Below are 13,685 nucleotides of genomic sequence, written 5' to 3'. Positions count from 1 at the left end.
TGGTTTTATAAAGTTTCATTTGCTTTTTTTTTATATAAACTCATTCAATTAATAATAAAAGATAATAGACTTAGCAGAGAAAGATATAATGAACCTATTAAGAACACAGAATTATAATAATAAAAGGTTTTAAATAAATGGTATTTATATATATATATATATATATATATATTTATTATATATATATATATATATATATATATATATATATATATATATATATATATATATATATATATATATATATATATATATATATTCTAGAAATCACGGCTCTTATATCAAAGATATATTTTTTTATTTGATGATTGACTATTCGACTAGTCATTTTAAATCTTTAACAATATTTAAAATACATTAGAACATAGTATATTTCTGTGTCACATTTGAGTACAAGCCTTCAGGTTAGTTTATTAATCACATCAAATCAACATCATCATCATCACAATCCCAAGCAATTATGAGAAACACTAATCTCATCTGATGTTAGCCATAATATAAATAGTGCTATAATATAAATATAGCCATAAAATACAGTGTTGTTGTACTGTACCTATTTTTTACACTTTTTTATTACTATCATGGAGAATATGTAGAACAATATCAGGTTCAATATAATTTTTCTTTATCACTCTGTATTGTTTTGTTTTTTTCTCTTGAGGTAAAAAAAGAATTTGGACATGAACTGGTTAAGGGTAATACCATGTAATAAAAATACTAATTGATAATCATCATCATAAAATAATAAGTAAAAGAAAGAATAAAGAAAAAGTTCCAACAAAAATAGATAGACAGATAGATCCAAACAATACAATATTAATATTATGACACATTTTAATATGTGGATAGTCCTCTTTTGACCACATTAAACATACAAATTACACATACCAATAAAGTGATTTTAGTCGCCCAGACAAGTGGCTTATGTAGGACCTTATCTTAAAATATAAATTTTCTCCCTATTAACAAATTCTAGCCATTTGATTAGAAAATAGATAAAATAGAGCTAACACATTCTGCTACTACTATAATATAGTTATAATTCTCAACATCTGGTTTAATTAGTATACTTTATTACTAACTCTATTTATTCATCTGTCTGAATGATTTTAATAATGACCAATGTACAGGACATATTTTAACATCTTCAGGAAAAGGGCGAAGTCTGCAGGGGTAAAAGGCGAGTAGGGCGGGGGCAGAAGTGAGATCATGTGGATTGTTCTCTGAAGATCATCATGCACATTTTTCGCACATTTTGACATTTTATTTTAAAATTGAATTGTGTGTCTGAGATTTTGTAATGAAAAATGGCTCAAGTGTGTAATACAAACATTGCAAAAATGTATCTTAATGATCATGGCTTTGTGGGTTATAGAAATATTCACTTACTAGGGATTTGACTTGGCAGTTGTTCCGACACAAAAAAATTTTCTTTATGCTAATAAACAAAAATAGTATGAACCAACGTGAGTAAATGTTTTTAATGGAGACTGCAAAGTACTAGTGCAAGTCTAAAAATTCATTGTTGAAATCGGTCACATCTGCCAGTGTAATACTATTTTAAACTTGAAATTTCCAGATATGTAAAGGATTAATAATCATATATTTGTATTATTATGAACCAATAATAGGAAATATATTCATAGATGTATTTGAGCATTTGCAAGATACCTTCACTTGCTAGGATGTGTAAAATGTGATTTTATGGCAGGGTGGTTTTCATTACTATCTAAATTAATCAAGGTTTTTCACACTATTAGTAAATGCTTATAGCCAGATGTATCTGTTGTTGTTAAGTGGCTGTTTCATCTCATCATGGACCAAACACTATGAAACTCTCAGAGTTTTGATCTAGTGTGATTTTGAAAATGTCTTTGTTTAAAATACTGAAGTCAATATAAAGGTTGAGAATAAGGTATAATATATTTAGCTACAGTACCTTCACATCTGATTCATGTGAAATAATTTACAAATACTGTATTTTTAATGTGTGTTCGAACGGTAAGAACAGTGGGGGAAATAATTATTTTATGGTAGGTTTGTTTTAACAGAGAGAGACAGAATATAAAAAAAACATTAAAAAAACAATAAAGAAATGTTATAACTTAATTCATATTTGATCGAGTAAAATAGGTATTTGATCCTGTTTAAAATTAGAAGAATTCTGACTCCTACTGACCCAAATTAGTCCTGTGCCTTTAAGAAAGCTCTTCTAATATCAACTCATTATGTGTATAAATCACATAATAAACCTCTTCCATTTAAACCTCTCCACCAGCATGAGTTTTGCTTTTCTTCCATTTTCAAATTATCGCACCAACAGTGGTCTCTCTTTCACCAAGCTTCTTGCTGTAGGTCTTGTAGCCCATTCCAGCCTTTTGCGGGTCTACAATCTTGTCCCTGACATTTTTTGACAGCTCTTTGGTCTTCCCCATGCTGGTGGAGATGTTTAAATGAAAGAGGTTGATTCTGTGAAAGGTGTATTTCACACATATAATGAGTTGATATTAGGAGCAATTTCTAAAAAGAGAACAGGACTAATTTGGGTGTGTGGGAGTCAGAATTATTGCTGGTTGGTAGGGGTTCAAATGCTTATTTCACTCGATCGAATACAAAATAATTGACATATAATATTATTTCATTATTTCTTTCTGGATTTTTTGGATATACTGTCGCCCCTCTGTTAAAATAAACCTAGCATAAAAATTATAGACTGTTAAGTTCTTTGCAATATTGATATTGATTGATATTTCCTCCAGTTTACATGATGTAAAAATCTAGTACTCCCCTGAATCTGAAACAATAGGCGTTCAAGGGGCACCAGAATGTGTTGATATGTATCACACTGCCCAGCGGTAAACATACCTTAATAGGATTCTTACATGACAGTTAAATGTGTGTGTGTATGTGTGAATGTTAGTGCATCTAGGGAGAAGACACTATGATGGAGATGGAGTTGGGGTGAAGTTTACCGTAACCCCAATCTCAGTCCTAATCCTTCCTAAAGGGAACATGACTGAACATGATTCCAATTCCAAACCCTAATTCTAAACAAAACCAGACTGGCTCCTTAAACTAAGTACACACACACACACACACACACACACACACACACACACACACACACACACACACACACACACACACACACACACCTGTTATTCAGTGGGTTCTGTCTTTAATATGCTACAGTTCTTTATATTATAGTTAAGGAGCAACCATTATATATGCCAGAGTGTGTGTGTGGAAAAATGAGAAATAAAAAAAGAGAGAGATACTTGAACAAAGACAAATCTACCTATTACAAGGTCATGTCTGTGTAAAACGTTCACTAACTGCCATGAATATTAATGCATTGTGTAGTATCACCTGAGTGATTATTATCTTAGATTTACAGGGTTGACCCAAACAAGCTCCTGAGCTCAGGTCTGTGGAGCTTAACATGTTCTCCTCAGTGTCCAGGTTTCCTCCGGATTCTCTCAGCTCCTCAGAAACATGCAAATATGAGAAGCTGCTCTAAATTTCAAGTGGGCATGAATGAGTGTGTGAAATTGTGTGCATGTTGCCTTGTGATGAAGCGTGTACATCATTCTAGGGATTGATTCCAACAGTAGTTACATTAAATTGTAAGAGGAATAAAAGTACGTACGTACGGACGGACGGACGGACGGACGGACGGACGGACGGACGGACGGACGGACGGACGGACGGACGGACGGACGGACGGACGGACGGACGGACAGACAGACAGACAGACAGACAGACAGACAGACAGATAGATAGATAGATAGATAGATAGATGTTTTTAAAGAAATATTCATTTGAAAATATGAATTATTACGATAGATCAGTTGTTAATCTTTTACAGTAAACATACTAAGCACAGTACATGTAGTACTTTCCCAGAAACGAGTGGTCTTTCCTTGACCTCTACTGTTTTTCATCTTATGCTTTAAAAATATCTTATAAGATTTGTTTTTCCTTTAAAGAATTCCAATGGAAATTATTTCTGAATGGATGATGCTTAAAGAATATGTTGCCTCGAGATTATGTTTGTTATGTTTTTTTGGCAATGTGTGCACTTCAGTTGAGTATTTGAGTCTGTTCACGATGATAGATAGGGGTCCCAGATGTAAGCACATAGTTTACTTTTACAAATTCTCTCATCTGCATAGTTTTAACAGCTGTAAATCACAATATGTGCAACAAATGTGCAGTTCTCCAACCAAAGTGTAAACTCAGCCTACGCACAAGTGTACCACCACATTGGGTCAAAGGGCCTAAAGCCTATCTGGTTTATAACTTATTTTCCAGGGTGCTTTAGAGAGAGAAAGCTGAGATAAAAAGCTTAGAGATTTATGTGCAGAAATGAATGGGTTGACGCAACTCTTTCTCAACAGCATCTCATGTTTTAATCTTAATACTCAAATACGGTAAGAAAATATGCTTTAAGAGAGAAATCAACCGTGTGTGTGTGTGTGTGTGTGTGTGTGTGTGTGTGGGTGTGTTACTGTGAATAATTCCACTCCAAATGAAAAACAGATGACCAGTTGTGTCATCTGTGTGTGTGTGTGTGTGTGTGTGTGTGTGTGTGTGTGTGTGTGTGTGTGTGTGTGCGTGTTTAAAAAAATAAGCAAATAAGAAGTGAAACTCCTGGCTAGCATGAGTTATATTGTGTCATTGCTGTTATCTTCCAACTAGTCATGCAATAAAATGTGTCTATACTTTCTCTCGACTGAGAAATAACATCTTAATACACCTTTTCATAATCAGTAGCATAGCAAGGATGTCATTTCTGGAAGGACATGTAACTATAGGAACAAGAGAAATACATGAATTGGATTGGTCGAGATCTGTTTTTCACCATAGTAGCTGGCAGCCAGTAAAATCAGTGTTGACCTTTCATCGACCAGTGCAGCTGGAATACTATGTAAAGTATGACATCATGTGCGTCGTATTTGTATTATGTTAACCAGCTACACATATAAGCATTTGGTGCTGTCATATAATATTTTGTGTGAGGGGTGTTGACAGTGTTCACTTACACACATACAGTACACACACACACACACACACACACACACACACACACACACACACACACACACACTAACCCATTCTGGCTCTGCTATTGGTGCTATTCTGACCACATGCATTGCCACGTCTGCGATTGCATTATGGACAGCAAATTAGAACAAAGAGCAAACGTGAAATTCTGAGTAAAACTGGGCCACAGAGACGTTTAACAAGATGTATGTTTGGCATACAGCGATGCTGCAACGAGTCGTACGAGGTGCTTTGAGTGGCACGCAAATTTAGCAGCTGGAATCCCTGGAAGACGACGAAAGATCAGCACAACCTTCAACGAGCTCAATCCCCGAAAATGTCAAAACAATTCAGCCGTCGTTAGCGTTAAGCGACGAGAGAACCAGGGATCTCTCTTACCAGCTAAGGCACATAGGCATCGCCACGTGACCTTGATGGTGTGGAGGGGGTTGCCCCTCTGTGAGAACCTATGGGTTCTGAGCCACCACTAAAGGGGTTTCATGTACAGCAGGTCAAATGGAATAGCACTGGATGCAGCTGCCATAAGCCCTAGAAGTTTCTGGAACTGTTGACAGTGAGAGGCTGCCCTTCTCTGACCTTCCTGACGACCATAAGGATGGCCACAATCCGGGCAGGGGGAAGCTGTACGCGCAAAGTAGTTGAATTGCATATGTAAATGAGATAGGTGGTTCTCTGTAATGGAGAAAGAACCCGGACTCTCGTTCTAATGGAGTGACCACCTCAATGGCCTCCTTCCTCAGTAGAGTGTTTACTTCCTGATCAATGACCAGAGCCTGCTGGCTTCTCACCAGGGTGGGAAGTATCCCATGAAAACAGGGCGGAGGAGACCTGGACTGAATCGAGTAGCCTCGAAAATCTCCTGGACCACAAAGATGCTGGGTGGAGACCAAGGAGAGTGCTTGCTGGAGCTGGCCATGCCCTGAAGCACCGAGGGTGGCAGGGTTAACGGACCAGGTTCCTTAGAGGGCCGGGGCAGGGCGGGCACCTGGAACTGTGGTGCAACGAGCCCCTTCACGGCCAGATCCAGTCATCAGATCTGTCACTTCACAGGGCTTCACAGGGAGTGGAGTGATTGCACAGAAATGCGAACAAAAGTTGCATGGCACAATAAGCGGGGCGCAATATGCGCAGATCATGCACGGAATGTGCAGAGAATCTGCCCCAAAAGTGCACAGAATTTGTGCAGCCGCATCCCTTGGGTACCGACCTAGCCCCTCCCCCAACTCTATAGCTCCTTGAGCCTAACTCGCAAAGCGCAAAACAAACAGAAGCTGGCGTTGCCTCACTCGATATGCGTTTTATACTTCCTGGTCGTGATGTCACCCCGCCCGCCCAATTTTTGACTGATTACACAGATTATTTCAAAATGTGAACACTCAGGCGTGTTCCCAAAGCATTTCGATGCAGCTCAAGTTTCTGAAAGGGAAGTAGGAAAACAGCTGAAGATTTGCACAAGTGGTGTTATCCTGCCTACACTTATTGTAAATACCCCAAAGACAACTTAAATTCACAGTAGATAGATGGAGAGAGAGAGAGCAAGAGAGAGCACGAGAGAGAGCACGCAAGAGAGAGAGAGAGAAAGGGAGAGAGAGATACTTTATTTATCCCAATGGGAAATGTACAGCTTTCAGCAGTATCCACAAACATAGGCAATAAGGCATAAAATAAATCCTACAAAATACTAAAAATAAAAAGGTAAGTTAATGAAAAGTGTCTGTACATAAACTCTGTGTTTTATCAAGTCCTGTGCAACTTAAAGCGTTTTGTAGAGTTATGTGCAAACCCGGAGTGTTAATGTGCATAGTGTACAGTATGTAGTGCAGTTTAGAATGGCCGAGGAAGTTCAGAACAGTAAGGAAAGTCAGTATTTTCTTTACTTGGACTTCTGAGCAGTCTAGAAGGGTGCGAAAGACTATTTACACAAGAGCTAGAAAAGAAAATAAGCAAGTACTTTTAGCTCAGTTTTGCATCCTCAACCGGAATCCAGAACAGCCATGAAGCTCCAGGCTGGCTCTCGACCCCAGCTGTTCCAGATTCCCCATCAGCTCGATTGACGTCACACACTGGAAGGACAACAAGAAGGAATCAGTTTAACACCCCTCATCTTTAGTCAAATAGCTGCCCTGCTGTGGAATTTGCACATCCTGCCATCTCATTTGCATGCGTGCAAGTGACACAATCTCATCATGTGAAATTCACATGAGGTATTTAAAGTTATAGTTATTGTTAGATGAACCATTGAACAATTTTAGCTTTTCTTGGTGCACATATCGTTCTTGCTCATTTGGATTCGTTCGAATTTGGTTTAAAATCGATGTAATGAGCAGAGATTGGAGTTTAATAAGATACAACTTAGCTTTATACGGTTTGTAGGATCTTATACAGTATATATCTTATCAGTAAATAAATGAGGTAAAGTGCAACCAAAGGCTATAGATTTAAATAAATAAATAAATAAATAAATAAATAAATAAATAAATAAATAAATAAATAAATAAATAAATAAATGGAGGATTAATGTTTAACCAGTTTCCCTCAGCCACCAGACTCTAACCACTATTCTAAAAAGTGTCATTGTTTTTCTGCAAAATGTGCTGAATTTGATGGCATTTCAAAGCCTGGGCAAAGTGCCATTTACCTTCACAATGCACAAAAATACCATCGATTTATTCACTGGATTTTGTTGTAGGGACTTAAAGGATTATTAGTGGATATCTAGTTCTACAGGACAGTCTGATGGTAATACGTGGTAATACATATCAGTGTTCATATTTAGTAGAAAGAGAAGCTGATATCTTCATCCACCCCAAATCCAGGAGCTGCTACAAGTCCACAATGATTTTTAAAACTGATGGGCAGTGGATCTGCCATAACAATTACTAGGAATCTTAGTCTGAGATGTCACTTGTTCTTGAATATTTATGAATATTTTAATATTATTTTAAATACAAAATAGGTCATTATTTTGTATACTGTTACCAGGAACAGGTACAGTCATAGGGACCGAATACATATAAAATTGTGCAGATATGGGTGCAGAGCCTCAATTAATGTTCACATCAAACATTATATTCAGGATAGATTTGGCACAGCAACTTGGCACATTTGTTTGAGCCACATGGGCTGTTTTTTTTCAAGTATTTCTGTAACTGCTGATCTTCGGTAATTAAAAAAATAATGGCATTTTTTTTTTTTGTGTAAAGCAAACAGTGTAACAGTTTGACATGCAGAAACAACTTATTGAAAAAAGTTTGGAGGAAAATGATCATAACCGCTCCAGCTGACAGGAAAGCAAAATGCAAAACCACTTTTTACAACCATGGTGAGCAGAAATGCATCTCAATAATAGCTGAACCTTTATGGGGAATAGACTACACTGCCTGACTAATTGGATAATTTCATGCATAGGTATGTTTGAAAATCCTCATGATAGTGCTTGTAAGGGTTAGGTAAGTTGGCAGATGGATGCTTAGAAGCTTCAAATTTAGTGTCCTCTATTAATATTACCAAATGCTCTGATCAAAACCATTCTTTCTCCCATCCAATAATTGTCTGTAGATCTGATGGTTTATACAACTTGACATAGAGTAGGTTGAAAATATATGTTTAGTTACAGAGCTAACCATAAAAAATATTAATGATTCCCAACTGAAACGGTTTACCATTGAGAAAAAGCGCTGAATGCTGAAACTCCTGAAATTCCTGGAATGACCAAAGACCAGATTCATTAAACTCATATTTCTACATTTGTAAACTTAAAAAACAATTTCCACAATTCTCTACAAATTAATGAACTGCAAGCCTTATCCAATCATCAGTCAAATAGGTTGTTACCTCACACTCCTCCCTGGACTTCTAATCACAAACACCTATTCCCAATCATTAGTTAATACATATACAGTAGCCACTACAAATCTCTGCTTTTAGCTCAATGCTAGTAATCTAACCACATCGTTGCTACGGTGTATACTATTTAGATTTTTTTTGTTTTCTTGCAGTTCTATCCCATTTTGGCCTGAACTATCATATTATTAAAATTAAAACATGCACAACAATGCCAGGGGTATAAAAAAATATTCTGGAGATAGTGTAGTGTCACTGTGGCTACTCACTCTGTACCGGAAATATGATTTGTTTTTTTTGCGCATGCATAAAACTAAAAAAACAATCCATAGCGCTATCGGTTGCCACTAGCCACTTCCTGGTTAGTGGCTAATGCTAGCGCTATGGATTTCTTTTTAGTTTTCATGCTTGCAATATGGTTTCTTTTGCATCTTATGTCCAGCTTAAAGAATTTTCTGAAAATCCTGACAATTCCGCATAATGAGGGAGTGAATAAATGAAGGATAGAAGGAATTTAAGACATTTATTAAAATATGCTGAAATAAGTAGAATAGTTAAGTAGATCATATCTTAAAAATAAATTCCTATAAAATTGTTTTCAAAATGTAAACTGTTCAAATGTTGATTACAAATGTAAGTAATAAACTGCACTTAAAGGGAAATAGGTCTTAATCTATTTACATAATACTTCTTGTGTCATTCATTCATTAATTTTCTCCCGCTTATCCGTAATTCGCAGGCCCCCGCCTTCGACTGCTGCCCAATCCTCACAGCACCGTCCCTTACGGTCCCTCCTGCAGGTGGTGAGCCCACGGGAAGGCGGCCCCACGTCACTCCGACATCACGGACCTTGATATTTCCCTTGTAAGGGACACTTCTTGTGTATCTTTGTGAATTCCCGATAAATAATTTACTGCAAAGCAACCTTTTCCCTTTTTGCATCACTAGTGTAGCAGCATATAAGGTTGATGAATGATGTGTTTATGCCAGGTATAGACAGAGGTTTGGATATACAGTATGAGGTTACTCAGACTAATCCAAAATAAGATTAGGCAGAGTAAAAGTCTTACTACTATTAGGTATTACTATGTTCTGCACATAACAAGGATTGCAGTCGGTACACAAGTACTGAACCAAAAGCCCTGTACAGAAAAATGTTAGTACAAATGCGTTACACTTTTATATATATATATATATATATATATATATATATATATATATTTATATATATATATATATATATATATATATATATATATATATATATATATATATATATATTATACAGTTCTTGCTATGTTGCTTATGTTCATCCCAAAGGTGTTTAGAGTGTTTTAGGTCAGGGTTCTTCCACTCTATCTTTGGCAAACCAAGTCAAATGTGTTTAAGGGCCTCACTTTGTACACAAGTGGGTTGCCATGCTAAAACTGTTTCAACACACCTTAGGTAATGAGAAATAATGTAATATCATACAAAGACAATTCTGTATTTGAAACCTTGTTAATATGGTTTGGGGAAGACCCATACAAGTGTCCATATACTTTCAGCTATATAGTATTTATTGTGCAAAATGTTATCAGAAGTCTAACATAACAGTCTTAGTTGTCAATAGATATAATGGAGAGTGTTTAAAAAAAATGCCAGATGTGCGGCGACCTTGACCTAGTACTACTTAACTAATATTAGAACCTTACAGTTTCAAGAGCAAGGAACTGGTGGTAGAATTAAGAAGAGACCTCCTACTTTTCAGAGAAGGCAAAGCAGAATCACAAAAATAAAAGGTCCAATAACAGAGGCATTGTACACAAAGAGCCAAATGCAATCAATCAGCTCAGCAAAGATAACTGTGTGGGCCCACCATGGGATTAGTGCATGTTTACTGCGGGGCATGTGGGCAGGGCAAACCCCCACTAATTCCACTTGGGCCCCTTTGACTTAGCCCACAGCAGTTTAGCCCTTTTGGGCCTAATAAGTAGGCAGCTCAACTGTGGGCTTACCCACAGAAAGCCCACACAGGGGCATAGGGGACCCTTTCGGGTCTACCATCAGTTTCCCACATCTATGTGCTTGCCCAATGAAAGCCAACGCTGGTCGCACTAGGGGCACACTATAGGTAGGGTAAGTATTTTCTACCCCTACAGACACTGTTGTTACTTGTTTATTTCCTGAAAAACTGAACTACTGTTCATATGCTCATGTTTATTTCTCATTGAGAGAATTTGTCCATTTCTATCCACACAGGCCTCTTAGTGCATTGTCATCTCAAGACTGGGCTACTGCAGCTTGTTCCTGGCAGGGCTACTACTGAAAGACATTCAACCTCTGCAAAAGATACAGAATGCAGCTGCATGACTTGTCTTCAACCTTCTTAAGTTCTGCCACACCACCCTATTGCTATGCTCCCTTCACTGGATTCCTGTAGCTTCCCACATCTTCAGCAAAAGGCTGATTCAACCACAGTGTAGCTCGATGCAATACGGGAACAAACTCTTGTTAACTGCGACCAACTTGCCCGCTGTGAATCTGAACTTAAACAATAACAATATCAGTGTGAACTGAATGAGAGAACATTAGGCTTCCTGAAGGTTGAGGAAGAAGTGCAGTTTAACAAGTGATTCAGAACAAGTGAGGTATAATTTGAGTTTCCTGGGTATTTAACAGCACAACAAACCAATGCTTCTTCACAACTTCATATATGCCCTTGCCATGCCTCTCTCACACACGGGCTGTATCTAGAAATCATAGGATCTGTAGTCATTGTCCTCACCACTAATCCAAGTGTATTACAAAGTGATTGTATGTCAAGCTATATAAGCTGGTGGACTGCTTGTAATATGATATTTAGCATATAGCTTGCTAAGCATAAAGGGGCTGTAACGCTCATTTGACATACTTACCCTTCACAAACTCACGAGGACTATACTGTGAATGGATTTAATAGTACTAATATGGGCTTGTCTTTTAATAATTGTCTCTCTTCCTCTTGTTGTTTCAAGATCTAGATTTTTAGTTCACACAATAGTCAGCCACCAACACATGCTGAGATGTCATTGTTGCCTCCCCACGCATGGCACGTTGGCACAGGAGGCAATCAGTTCAACAGATGACTATGTTCACCCCAGAAAACCACATGCAGTACGTTCAGTGTCCTGTTAACCCTTATACTCTGTTCAGGTCAAAATAAGCCATGCTAAATGTTTATTAGTAGTGAAATTGAATTTCCCACATGGCTCTCTATTTCAATAATTATATTTCTAATACTGAGAATATGACATATTCAGTCATTTACAGACCCTGAATTTGATCAGAAATAAAAGATTTAAAAATGGCTCTTGTAACAAAAAATGTCTGATGTTGCCTGGCCAGCTTTCACAACCTCTTATACACACTCCCCCATATGTAAAAGCCAGGTTTAACATAAGAGAGGCTTTAAAAGGCTCAGTGTCAAATAAAACAGGACCTGTTTTAAATAAAATGAGTCATCCTGTCTTCTCTAGCTTCTCCAGTTTCCTCTCACCTTCCAAAATCAGGCAATTAGGTGAACTGGATAAGACAAATTGACCCTAGGTGTGAAGGACTATGTGAATGTGTGTGAGGAGAGACGCTTTATAAGTCAACATATAAAAAAATATATGTACCTTTCTAATGCTAATGCAAAAAAAAAAACTATAAATCTGCACACAAAAAAACGACATCTTTGAAAGCTAAAATAATCTTTTAAAACATTCAGTAAAATGTAACTAGTGTTTCAGTTTTCTAGTTTTTCAACCCTAACTTTAAATCGAACTTTATTAAGATTACTATACCTTCTTTGTGAAATTAAATACTTAATAGAAAGTAATATAACTGCAACTGCAAATAGTACAATTCTATTTTGTGCATCATGGTTTTATAAAGATAGATAGATAGATAGATAGATAGATAGATAGATAGATAGATAGATAGATAGATAGATAGATAGATAGATAGATAGATAGATAGATAGATAGATAGATAGATAGATAGATAGATAGATTTTTTTTAATGTTAAATCATGTATTTTTCATGTAGAATTTATTAAACAATTGCCACATAAAAAAATCATTTGAAAAAAAAAAAGAAGAAGAAAAAAATCAATAAATAAAAATAAAATAAGTTAGTTAATTGTTGTTTGTTAACATTTCTGCCATTTACCAAATTTTTCACCTGACTGTTTTTGTTTAAAAAATTCATATATTTTATTTATAGGAACCCCTGTTTTATTTAATCCTTACTTTCCTTGTTACTGTAGCAGTGGCTCAGAACAAAGCATCTGGTGAAAAGACTGCAGATGGAATGAACTCCTTCAAGAGAAGAGTCAATGTCCAGTATAGACACACAAGCACACATGTGATCACTTAACACATAATTTGACCTTTTTTTTTCCCTCTCTCTCTCTCTCTCTCTCTCTCTCTCTCTCTCTCTCTCTATCGCCTTCGCTCCTTTCTTTCCTTTCTTTCATTGGCTCTGTGGGGATCAGGCCTTTGTACTGCTAGTAAATATGCTGAAATGAAATGCTTTGTGTCTGTCAAAATGTCCTGACGAGAAAGACAGAATTGCGGAGCCTATACAATAATGCACACACACACACACACACACACACACACACACACACACACACACACACACACACACACACACACACACACACACACACACACTAGCCACGCTAAGCTGTGGATCAATTATAGGCATTGTTACATTTCATCAGCAGTCATCTCTGCCATGTAGGAGATTCATGGAGAAACCTGAACTTT

The 13,685-nt window shown here is 36.9% G+C and overlaps 1 long non-coding RNA gene across 1 annotated transcript; it reads right to left on the bottom strand.

The window, feature by feature from the left end:
• Window positions 1-9,197: 9,197 nt before the first annotated feature.
• LOC310719242 lies at window positions 9,198-12,553 on the bottom strand. The gene is made up of 3 exons (XR_014531409.1): window positions 10,567-12,553; window positions 9,786-10,086; window positions 9,198-9,600 (listed from the first exon to the last, which is right to left on the bottom strand). It is a non-coding gene; the product is annotated as an uncharacterized lncRNA (long non-coding RNA).
• Between the last annotated feature and the right edge of the window lie 1,132 nt (window positions 12,554-13,685).

This window comes from Silurus aristotelis (assembly GCF_946808225.1).
Source record: "Silurus aristotelis genome assembly, chromosome: 24".
Taxonomy (NCBI): domain Eukaryota; kingdom Metazoa; phylum Chordata; class Actinopteri; order Siluriformes; family Siluridae; genus Silurus; species Silurus aristotelis.
Note: the sequence above shows the minus strand (reverse complement) of the source record. Positions and strands in the feature narration are given on the sequence as shown.